The sequence below is a fragment of the Bombyx mori genome, chromosome 26 (assembly GCF_030269925.1).
Source record: "Bombyx mori chromosome 26, ASM3026992v2".
NCBI classification, from domain to species: Eukaryota; Metazoa; Arthropoda; class Insecta; order Lepidoptera; family Bombycidae; genus Bombyx; species Bombyx mori.
In genome coordinates, this window is record NC_085132.1 from 6738873 (window position 1) to 6758346 (window position 19474).

General features: G+C 36.0%; 1 protein-coding gene across 1 annotated transcript in view; it reads right to left on the reverse strand.

Annotated features, from left to right (window-relative positions):
• Dopr1 (dopamine receptor-1) overlaps positions 1-12424 on the reverse strand; it is a 122645-nt gene extending 110221 nt beyond the window's left edge. The window contains exon 1 of the mRNA NM_001114987.1: positions 12355-12424. The gene's annotated coding sequence lies outside the window, so the exon portion shown is untranslated. The remainder of the gene's footprint in view (positions 1-12354) is intronic.
• Between the last annotated feature and the right edge of the window lie 7050 nt (positions 12425-19474).

Below are 19474 nucleotides of genomic sequence, written 5' to 3' on the forward strand. Positions count from 1 at the left end.
AGGATTTAAAACAGAGAGCTGCTGTGCCCTGTCCCAATATAATAAAGCACTACAACGCACATATGGGAGGAGTCGACCTTGCAGATATGTTAGTGGCTTTGTACAGAACGGAAATGAAAAGCCACCGATGGTACTTACCGATATTTTCTCAAATGTTAGATATGTGCGTGAACAATAGCTGGATTTTGTATCGTAGACATATTGGCGTGAATAACATAAAACGACTGAGTTTAAAGAAGTTTCGACATCAAATTATACAAGGGCTCTTACATTCTGGGAGACAGCAGCCATTCAAAAACTATGATTCTGTACCACCAGCACCAAAAAAGATTATAAAAACGCCCTGTACCGTAAGGCCAACTGCGGACGTTAAATATGATGGATACAATCATTTCCCTACTTTTGGGACCAAAGGACGATGCAAACTATGTATCAAAGGTCAGACTACTGTTATGTGCATCAAATGTGGTATGAGGCTGTGTCTTTTACCGGATCGGAACTGTTTTTTCAATTTCCATAATATGAATGTCTAAAATTAATCTGATTTTGTATTTTTTCATTGAAGTTCCATTTTTGTTATTAAATAAATAGTACAAACTACTGATTATTAACGTGCTTTTTATATTTATTTTCATATAAATTATTATATAATCAAGTCATAGATAATTTGGCAATGTATCTGTAGAGATACATTGATAGCGTAATATATTTATCAATGCCCTTGGCAATGTATCCCACAAGATACGGGTGGTTTTTTTAAAGGGGTAGTTTAAATATTTTTTTTAATATTTTTTCTAGACCCCTTGGGTCATTAAAGTTAAGTGCTATGAATATTATTTTTATATTCGAAAAAATAAAATTCTGCCAAGCTAAGGGTTAACAGCGGTTCAAAATGCAGTTTCACCACTGAAAATAATCGGTAAGGATCTCAGGGCTTGATTTTTTCGAAATGTGTTAGTCAACACCAAAAACTACATTTACAAAATGGTTACTAGAAGAAAAAGGTCTCAAAGATTGGTTTCATGAAGTCAGATTGGGATGTATGTCAAACCTAAGCTGTTTCGTCATTCACATAATCACTAACTCTATTTAAGACCTTCCATTGCTATACTGTGTCACTTCGTCTATTGTATGACTCTAAATTTTAATGATAATCTATATTTTTATTTATTTTATTTTATTTATTTAGAAGTAGAAACACAATCATAATTTGCATCTGTGCTTGAACTAGGTGATAAAACCTGTATCTCAGCAGCAGTGCTCTTCGTAAAAAGAATACAACAGCTTTACCTCAGATACACACAAAAAGATAATTACTAGAAAAAAGTTAAACTGAAATTGATGGATTGCTTAAAAGTGACAATATGTGAGTTTCAAGTATTACAATCTCAATTAACAAAAATTATTGAAATGATGCATTAATATACCCTCTGTGTGTAATGAGTCTGAGCGTGAGTGAGTGTAAGAGGGTGTGTGTGGGTTTAATAAAAAACAATATATTATTATGTTAGTGTAAGCATAGCCATATAGGAAAAGACCCGCCGGCGGGCCACCAAACCGTTGGTCGGATCATATAACTGCGCTCACTGGAGTCTTTGTTGCGAACGCCCTGAGAGAAGCCGAAAACCGAAGCAAATGGAAGCTGAGGGTACAAAGAGCCACGAAGGGCTTTCAGGGACACGACCTTCAGCAATGAAGTAGTAACGGCTGTCTGGTGTAGTGGTAAGTGACATGGTCACTACACAAGGGGGTCGCGGGTTCGAATCCCGCCAAGGGAAGATATTTGTATGATAAATATAGATGTCTTTTCCAGGGTTATGGATGTATATTAAATATATGTATGTGTATAATAAAAATCCTACATTTATTTCCGTTACCTGGTACCTGTAACTCAAGTTCTTTGCGAACTTATCACGGGACCAGTTACCGTGGCGTAATTGTTAGTAAATATTTTTTTATTTTTTTATTATTATTTATTCGACTAAGAAGAAGAAGCATAGCCTTAACTCGTATTATTTTCATGATATCTTTCGTACACAATGATTTGCCTATATGTGACTTAAAAGTGAATAAGTTCCTTTCAAAATACCGTTTCAACCCAAGACGTTTGCTGAATCAGATATTTATCACAGTGAATAAACAAAGGAGGCTAAAACAACAATGTAAACTTTTCGCTTAGTACAAAAGAAAATTCGATCACAATCTCAAAATGCTATTTTTAGCGTTGAGACGCATTAACTAAACAAAAATAAAACTGAAAGAAAAGTTTCAGCTAAGGCAAAACATTATTTTTAAGCCTATGACTTTCCAGGGATTTTATCCAAAAATGATTACAAAGATGAATAAATTATTATTGTTTTCATATGTTTCCCCTTTCTCAGTTCAGTCTGTCGACAGAGCCGGTGGAACTGTATATATGGGCTTTTGGCCAAGTAATATACATTAGTAAAGTTATGAGTTAATAATTATGCTAATTTTTATTGCGTGTAGTAAGTTTGGTTTTCTTCAAGCTGCAGGAACTTTCTTACTATTCTGCATGTATTTAGGATAGCTGCCTTTTGTAGTGAAATAAATATGTTATCTTTTAAATCTAGAAGCTTTAAGCTGTTGTGGATGTGGTTTGGTGGTCCAGTGGTTGAAATTATTATTGGGACTATGTAAACTTTTTTCTGTTTCCAAATTCTAACTATTTCTTCTTTAAGTTCTGTATATTTTGTCATCTTTTCTGTAAAAGTTTTTTGAATGTTGTGGGTATTCGGGACTGCAATGTCAATAATGTAGGTGACTTTATTGTTTTTATCTTGTAAAGTGAAATCTGGTCTATTGTAGTGAATTGTCCTATCGGTAAGAATAGCGCGATCATAATAAAGTTTGCAGGAGTCGTTTTCAAGAACGGTTTTATTATTATTACTATTATTATTATTCTATTGCTTAGATGGATGGACGAGATCACAGCCCACCTGGTGTTAAGTGGTTACTGGAGCCCATAGAATCTACAACGTAAATGCGCCACCGACTTTGAGATATAAGTTCTAAGGTCTCAGTATAGTTATTATGCGGAGGCAGAGCAGCATGTCCTTATATCATGCTGCATAGGGTTTGGCGGGAGTTTTACGACCAGTCGGCTTCCTGAATGCAACCCTCATTAGATTATATATCTTTCTTTTTTTTTTCATTGTTAAGGTGGATTGACGAACTCACGGCCCACCTGGCGTGAAGAGGTTACCGGAGCCCATAGACATCTACAAATGCCGCCACCTACCTTGAGATATAGTTCTATGTTCTAAGTTTTTACAGGATAACGGTTGCCGCACCCTTCAAACCGAAACGCATTACTGCTTCACAGCAGAAAACGTGAAGAAGTATATCAAAGTGCTATAATATAGAAAGGAACTATTTTACTTCGTACGTTTTTGGTTTTATGATTTCCATATTATTTATCATTATGAGCATAACACTAAAGTTTTGATTTTCAAATATCGAAAACCATGAAAGGTTTAATGTGCGCCACGCGTATTGCTGACGTATCTCTGAATGTATTTTCTACATACAATACTTTTTGTTAACCATGCTGTCATCAGAGACCAAAGACAACACGGATTGAATCAGTCATCAAGTCAGAGCCTCTAATTACACAGCGGCAGAATAATGGAACTCAATGTCGATAGGCAAAAGCAGTTTTAATTATTATTTTTACTGCTTAGATGACTGGACAAGCTCACAACCCTTCATGGTGTATATTAGTTACCGGAGCCCATAGATATCAACGATATTAATTTCGATTTTAGCGGTAGGCAGCGGCTTGGCTCTGCCCCTGGCATTCCTTAAGTCCATGGGCGACGATAACCACTCACCATCAGGTGGGCCGTGTGCTCGTCTGCCTACAAGGGCAATAAGGCGGCGGCTTGGCTCTGCCCCTGGAATTGCTTAAGTCCATGGGCGTCGGTAACCACTCACCATCAGGTGGGCCGTATGCTTGTCTGCCTACATAGACAATAAAAAAAAATTAATACATGATTTCTAGGTCTCAGTTTTTACAGTACAGTGGCTGCCCCACCCCCGAAACCGAAATGTGTTACTGCTTTGCAGCCATAATAAGCAGAGTGGTGGCACCTACCCTTGTGAGCTCACAAGACCTACCACCGGTAATTACGCAAAAATATTTGTATTTTTCGGGCTTAATTTTTATTACACGATGTTATAGCTTCATTCGTGAATGTTATAAATCATAATAAATCATGATTTATATGTCCCAGAAGGGAATAAAACTCCACGTGAATAAAACTATTTTATTACCGTTTACTTTATCACTAGTTTTTATTATTAAGGATACAAATTCGACAACCAAACCAAATTGGTCCCCCAAATACATATAGCACACGAAAAACCAAAATCTCACATGCACACAAATATCTTTAGAAATACGGTGGATAAAATTTAGTAAAATTACCTAACGTTAGTATACATATTTTTGTACCTACTCCAAACTGTATTTCAACAGTAGGTATTTTGAAAGAATACATTTGAAAGTCAATCATAGGTATCTATATATATAAAAATGAATTGCTGTTCGTTAGTCTCGCTTAAACTCGATAACGCCTTGACCGATTTGGCTAATTTTGGTCTTGGATTATTTGTGGAAGTTCAGAGAAGGTTTAAAAGGTAGATAAATATGAAAATACTCGGAATTAAATAAAAATAACAATTTTGTTTTTCCTTTGATGTGTCCCCCGTCGGACGGATTCCTTTTGTTTGTTTTAAGTTTATTTTATACAAAGTTTAGGTCTTTTATTAAATTTATCGATTGAGGCACTACGAAGTCTGCCGATTCAGCTAGTTCTTCAATAAAACCTCAGATCCCTTGGACTGAAATTCTATTCATATAATAAATCGGGTGAAAATATTCTTATTCGTATTCATATTTATGTTCTTCAATATTAAATCGATAATTTTTAGTTCTGCATTAATTCACATATGACCTTTCTGTTATAAATTGATCAAGCCCGCACAATACGCGAGGTAAACTTTTCCTTAGAATGTCAAATAAATAGGGAGGTGCCTAATGATATCGTTTTAGTTTCTGTGACATTTCCTTCTTCTTACCTTGAGAACGATCTAACTGTAACTTTTTTTTTTTTTTTTATTCCTTAGATTGGTGGACGAGCTCACAGCCCACCTGGTGTTAAGTGGTTACTGAAGCCCATAGACATCCACAACGTAAATGCGCCACCCACCTTGAGATACAAGTTCTAAGGTCTCAAGTATAGTTACAACGGCTGCCCCACCCTTCAAACCGAAACGCATTACTGCTTCACGGCAGAAATAGGCAGGGTGGTGGTACCTACCCGCGCGGACTCACAAGAGGTCCTACCACCAGTAATAATGTCACCAGTAGTAATATGTCACTATGATTGAATGAAATTGATTTTTTAAATTGCCATTGTCGGTGTTTCCCGAGCGCTATGACATGTCCTTCTTCAAACAAGGCTTGTGGAGAGTATTAAACGGTAGGCAGCGGCTTGGCTCTGCCCCTGGCATTGCTGAAGTCCATGGGTGATGGTAGCCACTCACCATCAGGTAGGCCGTATGCTCGTCTGCCTACAAGGGCAATAAAAAAAAATTCTAGCGTTTTAGGGGTGTGATTTGAGGAGTAATGGGAAAATATCGAGATAACAGCAAAAATAAAATTTAGATTTTTTTTTCGATTTTCGCTGGTTCGATCGTATTATTGTCATTTTCATGGACGATTGATGGTGTATGCCTGATAGTGATCCGTATCCACAAAAACGTGTAAGGTATTCGGATAGTCGGAAAATCTAAATGTATGTGAAAAGAAAAAATAAAACACAAAAAAACGTAAGGTTAAATCTTAAAAATCGTCTTAATTAAATACTGTAAATATACAATATATGTGTATAAAAGTGGAATATGAAGATATATAAATTTAATTTTTGTCTAGAATTTTGAACGAATTTACTATTTATAAATTTAAATTAATCAAATAAATAAAACATAAACCAAATTGAACATCGTTTCTATAAAATAAAGCTACCCTCGCTTTCTTTTTCAATAAATAAAAGAAATAAACATGTATTTTTTTTACATTTATTTGTATTTACAAGTATATAAAAAATATACATATTATTAAATAAAACTCCGATAACCACTAAGCTCCAGCGAGCCAACAGCTTATAGATCCTTTTGCCTCTTTCTTTTTTTCTTTTTTTATGAGAAAGGCAATAAATTATTTTATTATTTTATTTGTCATTATTATTATAGACACATCTAAGGAACAAAAATATTGAAATTACTGACTTCGGAAAAGTCTATCTGTATGAGTTACGATCATAATTGGTTCATCCAACTATGTATTGGCTGGAGCGAACTACTAAAAAGGACTGAAATCGTCTTTCGTGCGCTATTTTGTCTCCGTTTTAATTGTTAATTTTATAACAAAGCCTTTATGCCACGTTACATAATTACAAGATACCCTCTTGTTAAACACCCTCTTAATTGCCTCCATTTTGTTAGCAACACTTTTATGTTATTCCGTTAATTAATTTTGAACGTTAAAATCATTGTTGCCGCGTCGTAGGAACGCGAACGTGATTACAAATCCATTAACTTTGTTTGATAGAAATTTTCTATGAAATTATGAGATCTTAAAATATTCTTCTTTATTGTTTTGACATTTTCTATTGGGAAATGTCTAACGCATATTTTTTGAGTTCCGTAGCGAATAAGAAAGAAAAACGGAAGCTGTTTATTCTTCCATTCACAGTTAACAACAATCACCGAATTAGTTTGAAGTATAATGACGTCGATGAGAAATTCCATTGGGCACACGGTTAGTTCCTTTTTTTTTTTTTTTTTTTCCCTGGCAGACGATCTCACGGCTAGCCTGATGGCGAGTGGCTACAGTCGTCAATGGACTTCAGCAATGCCAGGGGCAGAGCCAAGCCGCTGCCTACTGGTATGTCATCTATAAATTGATAGCTTCTAAACAATATCGAAATATTTCTTATCGAGTTTTTTCAATCAAACCCAATACAATACAAGAATAAGGCTCCATCGCGTGCGTGTCAACTTGTGATTTACAGTCGTAAACTACCCACAAAGAAAAGAAAAATAAATAGGTATTTGTAGGCCTCTTGTGAGTCCGCACGGGTAGGTACCACCGCCCTGCCTATTTCAGCCGTGAAGCAGTAATGCGTTTCGGTTTGAAGGGTAAGGTAGCCGTTGTAACTATACGGAGATCTTAGAACTCATATCTCAAGACGGGTGGCGGCATTTACATTGTAGATGTAAATGGGCTATGGGCTAAACAAATGTCTAAGGGCTCCGGTAACCACTTAACGCCAGGCTGTGAGCTCGTGCACCCAGCTAAGCAATAAAAAAAAATGTATGTAGGTAGTCAAATTGTTAATGTAGAAATTAAATATATGGAATCGCAACCGTATACCAAAACTCGTTATCCGCCGTTTTGTTGGAATTAAACCCATTACAAGGATTTCGGAGAAGCGAAATGTCAAAAAATCTTGATCAAAGAAACACGAGAAATCTAAGGAGCCGTCAAATGTCTTTGATCAAAAGCACATTATAAAATACTCGGGGAACGTTAGACAGCCGGGACGAGCCATCATTTTTTAGTTTCGTCCAAAAACAAATGGTAAATCGCCTTGACCCGTGTCATTGACACTGGCATGACAAGAGCTCGTATCGTTTTTTAATTTATCAAGATTACTCCTTATACCTAGCTCACCTAGCTTTTGTAAAACCAATCTGTGTGCGACGTTAATTAATTGTCTAACTTATTGGCAACTTAATAGGGTTCAAGATATACAATTCACTCTTTTTACTCGCGTCTTTACCCAGGTTACTGAAAAAAAATCGATCCCTCGCGGAATTTTCTGGATTTCTAATTATACTTGAGACCTTAGAACTCATATCTCAAGGTGGGTGGCGCATTTACGTTGTAGATGTCTATGGGATCCAGTAACCGCTTAACATCAGGTGGACTGTGAACTAGTCTACACATTTAAGCAATAAAAAAAAATCTGGATGAGGATCCTATATCGTTTTCTCTGCTCCTGACCAAGTGCACGCAAAATTGCACGGTTATCAATTGCGCAGTTAGGATGTGAAAGTGTAACAAATAATCAAACTCGCTTTTGTATTCATAATTAAAATTAATAAAGATAATATTTATTATTAACTAGCTGACCCGGCAGACTTCGTGGTGCCACATTCGATAAATAAAAGACTTAAACTTTTGTATAAAATAAACTTAAAACAAACAAAAGGAATCTGTCCGACGGGGGACACGTCAAAGAGAAAACAAAGTTGTTATTTTTATTTAATTCCGAGCATTTTCATATTTATCTACCTTTTAAACCTTCTCTGGACTTCCACAAATAATTCAAGACCAAAATTAGCCAAGTCGATCCAGCCGTTCTCGAGTTTTAGCGAGACTAACGAACAGCAATTCATTTTTATATATAGAGATTAACTATAATAGTATATTTCTCATGTTTCTTTTTTTGGGTAAAGAAAATTCTCATTAATATTGGTTTTAGCTGTTTTATTAGTATTAAATTGTTTCTTTGGTTTATTACATTAGGAAAAAAGTTCTCTTCGTATTTATTAAATAAAAGTTGTAGCTTATTGGTTGTGCAGTTTATACCTGACTCGTTTTGATACTAGTAAATAGATGAAAACCTATATTTATTCGTAGGTGAAAACAGACAAATAAAAAGTAATCAAAAGGTTTCCCACTATATTTTATACTATTTTTCGATTCAACAAAACTAGTGAATCTAACGAAGAAATTCGATACGTTTTGAAGTTTTATTACAATAAATAAAAGTTTAAAAAAACTAAAAAAATACGCCTTTATAGAAAAAAAACTTTTATAGAAAAAAAAACCAACTAAAAAAAAGAAAAGAAATTTTAATAGATTTGAATTAAAAATGGTGTAAGTAAAAAGAATTTTATTGTAAAAAAAGCGTGGGGTGTTTTTCAGGATATTATCAGAATATTTATAACTATTGATACCGTGCATTTATTTTTAATTTTATAGTGAAATTTAAATTATTTCCATGTTTTTTTTAATTTTTCAAAAATGTCACCTGAATCAGTCGGTAACTTATCCGTGAAATAGGTGATCGGCGCGCCTGGTAGTTTCCCTTCTTGGTCTTGACGCAGACACTCCGGGTCTCAGGAAAATAAAAAATCGCTAATCCCGATTATCCTAGTAAGGATAACGGATCAAACTGTTAAATATTGAATTGTCATCGGTCCATAATATGTATGCCAAATTTCGAGTTAAACCGACGTTTTGAAGGGGGTCAAAATCATGTTCAAAGATTCCGTTACATACATACGTATGAAGCTAATAAAAGCGTATTAATAAAAAGAGAACGTGCGATGCAAACTGCGAACATAATTGTGACGGTTACAAATTTAGCACAGTGTCAGTAAAAGCACCACAAAGTTTTTTCAAGAGCTTTCAGTCCGGAAATATTGATGTCAAAGAAGCTCGCCCTGGTCGACAGATTACGGACAAAATCGATTCCATTTAAAAAAAAGATGTGAAGAAAAATACAAAACATATAAAAATACAGATCACAACATAAATGCCGTCACCAAGCTTATAACATGAGATCGAACTACAGACTATATTTTGTCGTTCAGACTACAACGCATGCAGTGCTTACGGGCCCCGGGATCTACATTCAAAAAATTTAGACATTTAATATGAATGACATTTAGATCTTCTGATCTAAATGACACATGAGGGAGAGGGATGATCTAATCGTAGAACAAAAGTAGTTTAAAATCTATACTAATATATAAATCTACAGTGGTTTTTACGGATGTTCCGTTTTAACTACTGAACCATGCATCCGATTGACTTGAAACTTGGTATCCATGTAGAAAATACATGTACTTAATGGATAGGCTAATATTTATATGAGTGCTGGACTCCCTACACCAGTTGCGGGGGCGTTAATGATAAAAATCTTTGTGGGGGTGAGGAATAATAATGTTATTTTTAAATGCCCAGTGAAGCGGATGGGTACAGCTAGTTGTATAAAAAATAAATATGTAAGTGTCAAATTGACTTGATAATAATCTTCTGTACTAATATTGTTTTACAAATATATCAAAATCAAAGTTTTTATATTTGGTTCGTTGGTAGACAATACCACAAAACCCACTGAGTTTCTTGCCGGATCTTCTCAGTGGCTCACAGTTCGGATCCGGCGGTAAATTCAGCGAAGCACTGCCATTGCTAAAGTCAGTGTTAGCAATTCTCTCATCTTCATCCAATGATTAGGTGAAGGAAAAAAACACACAAAAATGCCTGAACGGGTTTTAATATATGTAGCTTATAGCCTGGATACTTTAACATAGGCTATTTTCTATTGTGGTTAATAACATGACCAGGGCAATACCGGGTATATTTTCTAGAATAAGCTGTGTGTATGCTAATTAGTGACATTACGGAGTAACAGATCCAAAAATAGACTGGTAATTTATGAGCCAAGAAGCGACACTAGCTACTGCTTATCCCGGGAACTCTCCGCAAATCTAGTTTGAAGAAGGTATCGTCCTAGCGCTCGGGAGACTCCCATTAGAGCAGTTCATTCCAGAACCAAAATGGCATAAAATATCTGTGGAAACGGCCTACGAATGAACGCAGCGTTTCCAAGTAGTATGGATAAACTTTGCTACAATGGCAGGGGGTGGTGCGATTGTAAAAAAGAAAATGAAGAGAGCATCACAAAAAAATCGTCATAGCGATTCTTCTATACTCTTATTGTGGCTGAATTCTTCCTAAATACCTCACTGGACTTTGATGAATCTTTTTGAGTGGGTTTAATTTGGTCCCTGGGGCATTATTTAAGATAAATATGCAATTAGCTGAAAGTGACTTTTTTTATTTATTATTTATTACTGGTGGTAGGACGTCTTGTGAGTCCGCGCGACCACCACCATCCTGCTTATGTACCACCTTGGTACCACCACCCTGCCTATTTCTGCCGTGAAGCATTAATGCGTTTCGGTTTGATGGGTAGGGCAGCCGTTGTAACTATACTGAGACTTTAGAACTTATATCTCAAGGTGAGTGGCGCATTTAAGTTGTAGATGTCTATAGGCTCCAGAAACCACTTAACACCAGGTGGGATGTGAGCTCGTACACCCATATAAGCAAAAAATAAAATAAAAAATTAAGCGATTCCACATCGCTAATAATTTTTTTAATGTTCCGAATGGCCCAAATGTAAAAATGGTATTAAGTAGATCCCGGGGCCCGTCAGAACTACTTGAAACTACCACTACCTGGCTTGAGATATGAGATCGAAGTCACAATATAATTAAATTACATATTGATCTTTCCACTATTACTAGAAGAGAACTGCCAGTAGACTGCTAACAGCGAGTTAAGTATGTAATAGTTTCATTGAAAATAATGTCGTATGATTGATTTATGTATGGTATGATTAAGAATAAACTTGTGAGGACCGAGAACTATGTTCAAGTTAAAATGAGGTGGAAAACTTAACTTTTTATACCTTTAAAAATGGCCGCTTTTGTAATGAGAATAAACAAAAATAGTTTAATTAGTCAATCTTATTTATCCCAATCAAGACCCAATATTAAATGTTTCTAAAAACCTTCATCTAAATCTATTATTGGGTTAAAAAATACAAGCTTTTTTTTGTTTGTTACTAAGCGGATGAGCTCACGTTCCCTCCTTATGTTAAGTGGTATTTATAAACGTTAAATGAACTGAAATAATAATAACAATAACAACAAATAAGTTTCTTAGACTGTTCTGTTAATAGCTAAATAATACAATAATGTTTATATAATATAATAATAATTACATAATAATTTTCTCTCGAGTTCTTGACTCGGTTTAGTTCCTAGCTCCCGCCCTGAAACCTTCAGGGAAGAGGACGTTCGGACTCCCTTGAATTTATGAAATAATGTATTATCATGCATACTATTTAAATAACATACCTACTATATTTTTATATTTTCCAGAATTTCTCTAAATTAAACAGTTGTCTCGAAGAAATCGCTTTTAGCGATAAGACAGCCTATTGTACAAATCTATCTGCTTTTTGACTGTTTTTGAATGTAAATTGTATTTTAGTATCTCTCTAAATAAACACTATTCTTAAAGTTTAGACTTATTTTTAGCTATCAACAGTAATTAAATTTAAAACGTAAATTCTTTTAGTTTATTTTTAAGAATTCTTTCAAGTCACAACCCGATAACACGCCAGCACTTTTAAGTCTATTTAAATATTAACGCAAAAAACATTTTTTCGGAAACCTTACCTGAGCTCCTTCGCTTTCTTCTCAAAACTTCAGAGTTAACAACAAAAGTTTTCACTCGATAATTTTTTTTCACTCACCGAAAGCCGCTCTCAACTTAGTTTGGTTCGGCTCCAAGAAATGTATTTTCAGAATTATTTATAATGTTTTTTTTTTGTTTAGATAAGAAAGTAGGTTTTTATTTTTTTTTTGAATTCCGAACTTGAACTTCGACGGGCTCAACTGGTGGCCTATCCGATCGGCGCCCAAGAGTCTACTGCCGGGCGGATTCACGTCCCGTACTTACTTGCGTTCAGCTCTGCGATGTTCAACCCATAGTGACTGTTCTACCTTCAAGAATTATTTAAACTAGAAGTCCCGCAGTAGTCGAAATACGACTATAATTAATTGGAATTGTAAGTTTGTACGTTATTATGATTGTATTTTATACTTCTATAATCACAAATTTCGCCAAGATTACACTATAAAAAATATTAACTAAGACAAACAATATTTAATCTATTCTCAATTTGACAACAGACGTCAAGAGCAAAAGTTTGACAATAAATAGTATGCATGCGTGTCTGCGTCAAATACATGGTATGTAGTGTGTGCAATGTTTTTTTATTGATTTAATGTATATTTTATGCATTATTTTTAAAAAATATTAGCATTTGTGCACTTCTTCTCTATATTCTCTATAAGTGTGGAAAATTTCATACTCCTCCGTCCGTGCAATTTTCGTAAAAAGGGATACAAAGTTTTTGCTTCACGTATTAATATATAGATACAGTACATGAATGGAAAACGATCGAATACGAGTTTAGGCGATTCGATCCTGGAGCTAGGGTTGTTTTTAAGTAATTATTTAATTACAATGTCTTCACGATTGACCTTTATGCACTTAAATTATAAATTTTCACCCCAAAACAATTATCCAGTTGGGAGAGAGGGGAGAGAGAGCTACTGTTCAAAGTCAATTTATTGGATATTTGAAATTGTTGATGGAGAGCTCATCTAACTTAAAGCCTAGCCTACGGATAGATACGTAGATTGTAGATACTATCAACTATATTCAATAACAAACACGAGAAAAGAAAGTTTTCGCAGTGCCGACAGTTTTTTATTTATTGCTTCTATGGATGGACGAGCTCATAGCCCACCTGATGTTAAGCGGTTACTGGAACCCATAGACATCTACAACGTAAATGCGCCACCCACCTCGAGATATAAGTTCTAAGGTCTCAAGTATAATTACAACGGCTGCCCCACCCTTCAAACCGAAACGCATTACTGCTTCACGGCAGAAATAGGCGGGGTGGTGGTACCTACCCGCGCGGACTCACAAGAGGTCCTACCACCAGTAATTACGCAAATTATAATTTTGCGGGTTTCATTTTTATTACACGATGTTATTCCTTCACCGTGGAAGTCAATCGTGAACATTTGTTGAGTACGTATTTCATTAGAAAAATTTGTACCCGCCTGCGGGATTCGAACACCGGTGCATCGCTCAACACGAATGCACCGGACGTCTTATCCCTTAGGCCACGACGACTTCGACGACGACATCTTGTGAGTCCGCACGGGTAGGCATCACCGCCCTGCCTATTTCTGCCGTAAAGCATTAATACGTTTCGGTATGAAGGGTGGGGCAGCCGTTGTAACTATACTGAGATCTTAGAACTTATATCCCAAGATGGGTGGCGCATTTACGTTATAGATGTCTATGGGCTCCAGTAACCACTTAATACCAGGTGGGCTGTGAGCTCGTCCACCCATCGAAGAGTATGGTGATTCAATGAATCAAAGTCAACTGCACTAAGCACATCACCCAAATGTAATGTCATCATAATCGTGTCTAGAAGTATTTGAGATTAAAGTTGTGGAGGGATTTTCCTGCTGTGGAAACTCAGAGAAGAATGGGAAGAAAGTGTAATGAGGGTAGGGATTTTTTCAAGTCCGTACCCATAATGTTTAATAATGCGGCCTGGTCCCCCGCAAAGCTATCGTAATTTCTCGTTTAAAAATTGGACAGCTGTACTTATGCAACTCAGACTTCAATCTTATACCTCCATCTCTCTCTCTCTCTCTCTCTCTTCTTCAACCCGTGTCCACCCAATGCTGAGTGTAGGTCTCTTCCTATATCTCCAACTGAGTAGGAACAATTAATTAAGTATCTAGTGATATAGGGTTCTCTTTCTGAAGACTTGACATTTATAGATCTCTTTGTGGGGGCCTTTTTTGAAAAGCGGCTTACAAAGTATTACTATTATTATAGTGGTCCGAACAAAGACTTATAATTGCATTAGAGAGAGAGAAAAAAGTGTATTCTTTATTGTCCACAAAAAAAAAAACAATGCGAAACATTAAATACAAAAAAAATATTGCGTTAATGATTTTATCCCATGAAATATTCAACTGCAGTGTACGGTGTCGTTAATACAAATGTCAATATAGTCTCGTCCGTGTTAGAAACTTGAATATGTAACGTGATCGGGGCTCAGGGCATACGTGTGTCTCATGCGAGAGATCGGATACGAACTAAGGCACGTATCGTTCTGCATTTAATTCACTTAGAAGTTGCATATTATAATGTAACAGAAAATGTGTGTGTGGAAATATTATTGTTTTCTATTGCTGTATATAGGCCAGACTCACTGTTAATATATATAGCACAATTCACCCTTATGGTCTAGTGGTTAATGACTCTGACCACTGTACTCCAGGATCCGCTTTTGAATCTCGCTAGGAAAAGTACCTTTGTTAATATTACTTGGTATTCGACGTCTAGGTATACTTTACAATTGCGTTTATATGGTTCCCGGATTCTTAATACAGGAGAAACTCCAAATAAGACCCAATACAGAGAATGTTACTGTGAAAAGAAAAAAATCCAAATCTCGAAGCGGCGTTCACAATTTGTTGCCTATGGGCCCTGATAAGCTCTGAACAAATCTAGCAACTGTAATAAATTATAGGTGTCCTATTGACATTAATTCTACACTCTTAATGGCAAGGATGCCGATTACTTCATCGTCCCTAAGAATTCCATCAAAACAGGAACGAGTTGATGACTCACTAACCTGCACTAAAGGAGCCTCCGATAGCTTGTCCCATCCGTTCTAATGCTCGTTTATTATAATCAGATTCTGCCACAAGACTTCAAGTTATAAGAGAAAGCGATTTCGTGTTTTTATATCAAGATCGAGATGTAAGTTGGTTTTTTATTAGTGTAGATAATCTTAGGGCCCACTTTTTGTAGATACCAAAGCCTATGAAGGTATTTACATAGACATACATGAGATATAAAAATCTTTGATATTAATAGAATCACAGCTATCCTACTTTTTTTGTTAATCAAAAAGTGCGTCAAGACAGTCACCCCATCCCCCATCCCCAGCCACATGTGGTGCAGTATAGTACATTTACTACGGTTCGAAAGTTTGTGAATAACTTAAATGAATTAATAAAAAAATCAAACTTACATTGAAAGCGTATTGAATAATTACACAATTATGTTCTTAATAAGCGCGCTTACTATCTTAACACATAATCTCTGAGAAAGTATGGTATTGATACGTGTTTACGATCGACATCTATGATGAAGAAGATAGCACGGTGTAATAATAATACACAAATATCAAAGTCACAAATGAAAAACAAGCATAGCTTGTGGATAGGCGGGTTGACATTACAGACAGCACCACCATAATGTCTATTTCAACTAGGAAGCAGTCGTGTCGTTCGGCTCAAAGTTTGGGACAGTGGTTATGCAACATTGGGCCTTAAAAATATCCTTGGGCCTGCGGTTTTTCCAACGTCTACAAACCGTCCCCACATACCTCGCATGTCCCCTAGGCACGGAAACCTCCTAGGGAGTTCGGCCCCCGGCCCAAAAAGACGCTTTTGCAATATAAATTAAAACTTCGACGCGTGTCGGAAGATGGGTGGCCGCATTTATGTTGTGATATCTGACTCCAAGAATATTTTACGCCAGATTGACTGGAAGCTGGTCTCTAGAGTTTAAAAAAAACATATTTTGATATCTGACTCCAAGAACCTTTTACACCATATTGGTTGGAAACCGGCCTCTACATTTAGGTATTTATTTTTTATCTCACATATATAAATATATAACGATATCAAATACTCCAGACGATGAAAGACTAACTGCGTTTTCTGTAATATAAATACGAAAACAACATTTAAAGCCCTTAATATCTCTATATAAATTAATATTATAAACAATATTATGTAAGATTGAATTATTTCTCTTCATTGAATGAGAGATGAGTGAATTTGTCTAAGAAAAATCTTTTTAAAACTAAATAGGCTTTTCTTTGCAAATATAATCGTATTAACTCAAAATAAAAATAAAATAGAGTTAAGAACGCTGGTTGGCTATTATCTGTACCATATCGCATTGTGCTTGACAGAGGTATGATGGAGGCATTAGGCAGTGATTTGTGAAAACACATTATTAAAGGTTTTTCCCAACTAACTCTCAATGTCAATGTATATTATTATTATTAATGGAACTCATTAACATCAGTCCCGAAATGAAAACATAGTTTTTGGGCTAGAATTTCTTTGTACAGATTTTTTTCGAGCGATGTTAAGTCACACGATCTCGGTGTCCAGTTAATGTCCAGTTAATAACCACGCGATGACGAAGCCTTCGAATTTCTCATCCAATAAATTTAATGTTTCTCGTGTTGTACGGTAAGTGGTGCCGTCCTGTTGGAACCACATGTTTGTGAGAACCATACCATCTATTCTGGGCCACAAAAACTTCATCATTCATCGTTCATTCAGTCATCGTCCGATATCGGTAGCCATTGACAGTGAGAACGGCTCCTTGCGCTTCTTCGAGGAAATAAGGGCCGATGATAACGCCGGACAAGCGTGTAGCGTTCCATGGTGAAATGTAACGACTAAATATGTGTTCATGCCAAATTTGACAGCTATTGCAACCAAGATGGCCGCTATGAGCTGTCAAAGTTCGACCGTCTTTATTGAAAAACCCTATGCATTTTGGATCGGGACCCTAAATTAGAACAGAACTAACTCCCTTTGCACGTTTTTAATAATTTCTTAACTTTAGCCTAAATATATACAATATTTTTTACTTTTAAATTTTCATTTAACAACTCTTCTTTTCTGATATCACACAGACACCTTGTCTCCTATGACGATGTTATCAGGATCGTAAATGAAAATATTAAATATAGAATCATCGATACAGTTTTAATCATCCGATATTCGTGTAGAAGAAATATGAATGTTAAAAAAAACGTGCAATGACTTATTCATCAGTTTTTCTATTGAACGCGGATTTCTATTCTATGTGCAGTCGTGCTCCTGATTAATCACTCAAGAGTAAATAGGATACACCATGCGTTAGGTATTACGCATTTATAAATGCGCAAACGTCTCAAATCTAGCTTTATTTTTAACTATCTGACCAGTCGATCTTCATACGGACTGACAATCAATGAATGTCGTGTTACAGATTACCTGAATATAAATATCACTTTGCCATTCAGGCATCACAATCCAAGCGTATTGTAGCTTGATATATTTTGCTTAGTTTACACAAATAAATTTCTAAAAGCTCGCATATAACTAGTCAGGTCATAAGTATTGTCACACAGTAAAAACTTTTCTTTTAGAATGCTGGCCACAAAAAAGTTTATTGAATTCGACTTTCGAATTGTTCATGAAAATAAAAATGTATTACTTTTAGAATTTTACTCATTTTTTAATATGGAGTGGACGCTTAAAGAAGACCGTGTTGCAGTTATTGCGTTGCATCGTTGCGGTTACGCGCCAATTCAAGTTTTTAACATACTGAAAAATTTTAATATAACCAAAAGATTCGTTTATCGTACCATCAAACGATACAATGAAGACTCTAGTGTAGATGACAGGTCAAGAAGTGGTCGCCCTCGGTCTGTTAGGAATCCAGCAGTGATCAAAGCTATGAAGGCGCGAATTCAAAGAAATCCCAAACGTAAGCAGAAACTGTTGGCCCTTCAGATGGGGTTAAGCAGAACCACGGTGAAAAGGGTGTTAAATGAAGACTTAGGGCTTCAGGCATATCGAATAAAAACAGGACATCGTTTGAATGCTCGTCTAATGGACCTGAGACTGAAAAGATGCCGCGCTTTGTTGAAGCGGTACGCGGGAAAAAAATATCGGGAAATTCTTTTTTCGGATGAAAAAATTTTTACCGTAGAAGAGAGCTACAACAAACAAAATGATAAGGTGTACGCACACAGTAGTGAAGAAGCGAGCAACCGTATTCCGCGTGTCCAACGAGATCATTTTCCATCCTCGCTCATGGTATGGTTGGGAGTTTCTTATTGGGGCTTAACAGAGGTATATTTTTGTGAGAAAGGTGTAAAAACGAATGCAGTTGTGTATCAAAATACAGTCCTGACGAACCTTGTGGAACCTGTTTCTCATACCATGTTCAATAACAGGCACTGGGTATTCCAACCAGATTCGGCGCCAGCTCATAGAGCGAAGAGCACACAAGACTGGCTGGCGGCGCGTGAAATCGACTTCATCCGGCACGAAGACTGGCCCTCGTCCAGTCCAAATTTGAATCCGTTAGATTACAAGTTATAGCAACACTTGGAGGAAAAGGCGTGCTCAAAGCCTCATCCCAATTTGCAGTCACTCAAGACATCCTTGATTAAGGCAGCCGCCGATATTGACATGGACCTCGTTCGTGCTGCGATAGACGACTGGCCGCGCAGATTGAAGGCCTGTATTCAAAATCACGGAGGTCATTTTGAATAAACTTTAGTGTCATAAGAATCTATGTTTTGTTAAGTTCATTTTGGTATATGAATGGTTACATAATGAATAAACTTGTTTCAATTATTTTACATTAAACATGTGACAGAATTTATGACCTGACTAGGTATATTTGACAGCCAATTTAAATGTGGATAGTTTTTCATTACTAAATATTTTAAATCTCAATTACTCCATTATCCAAACACTATGAATATATCTTGCCGATTCGAAATCGTTATTTAAATACGTTATTTAATTTTAGGGAAGAGTTTACTGTATCAACGGGATGAACATTAATTGTTTGACAGTTACGAAAACCATGTACATTTTGTAT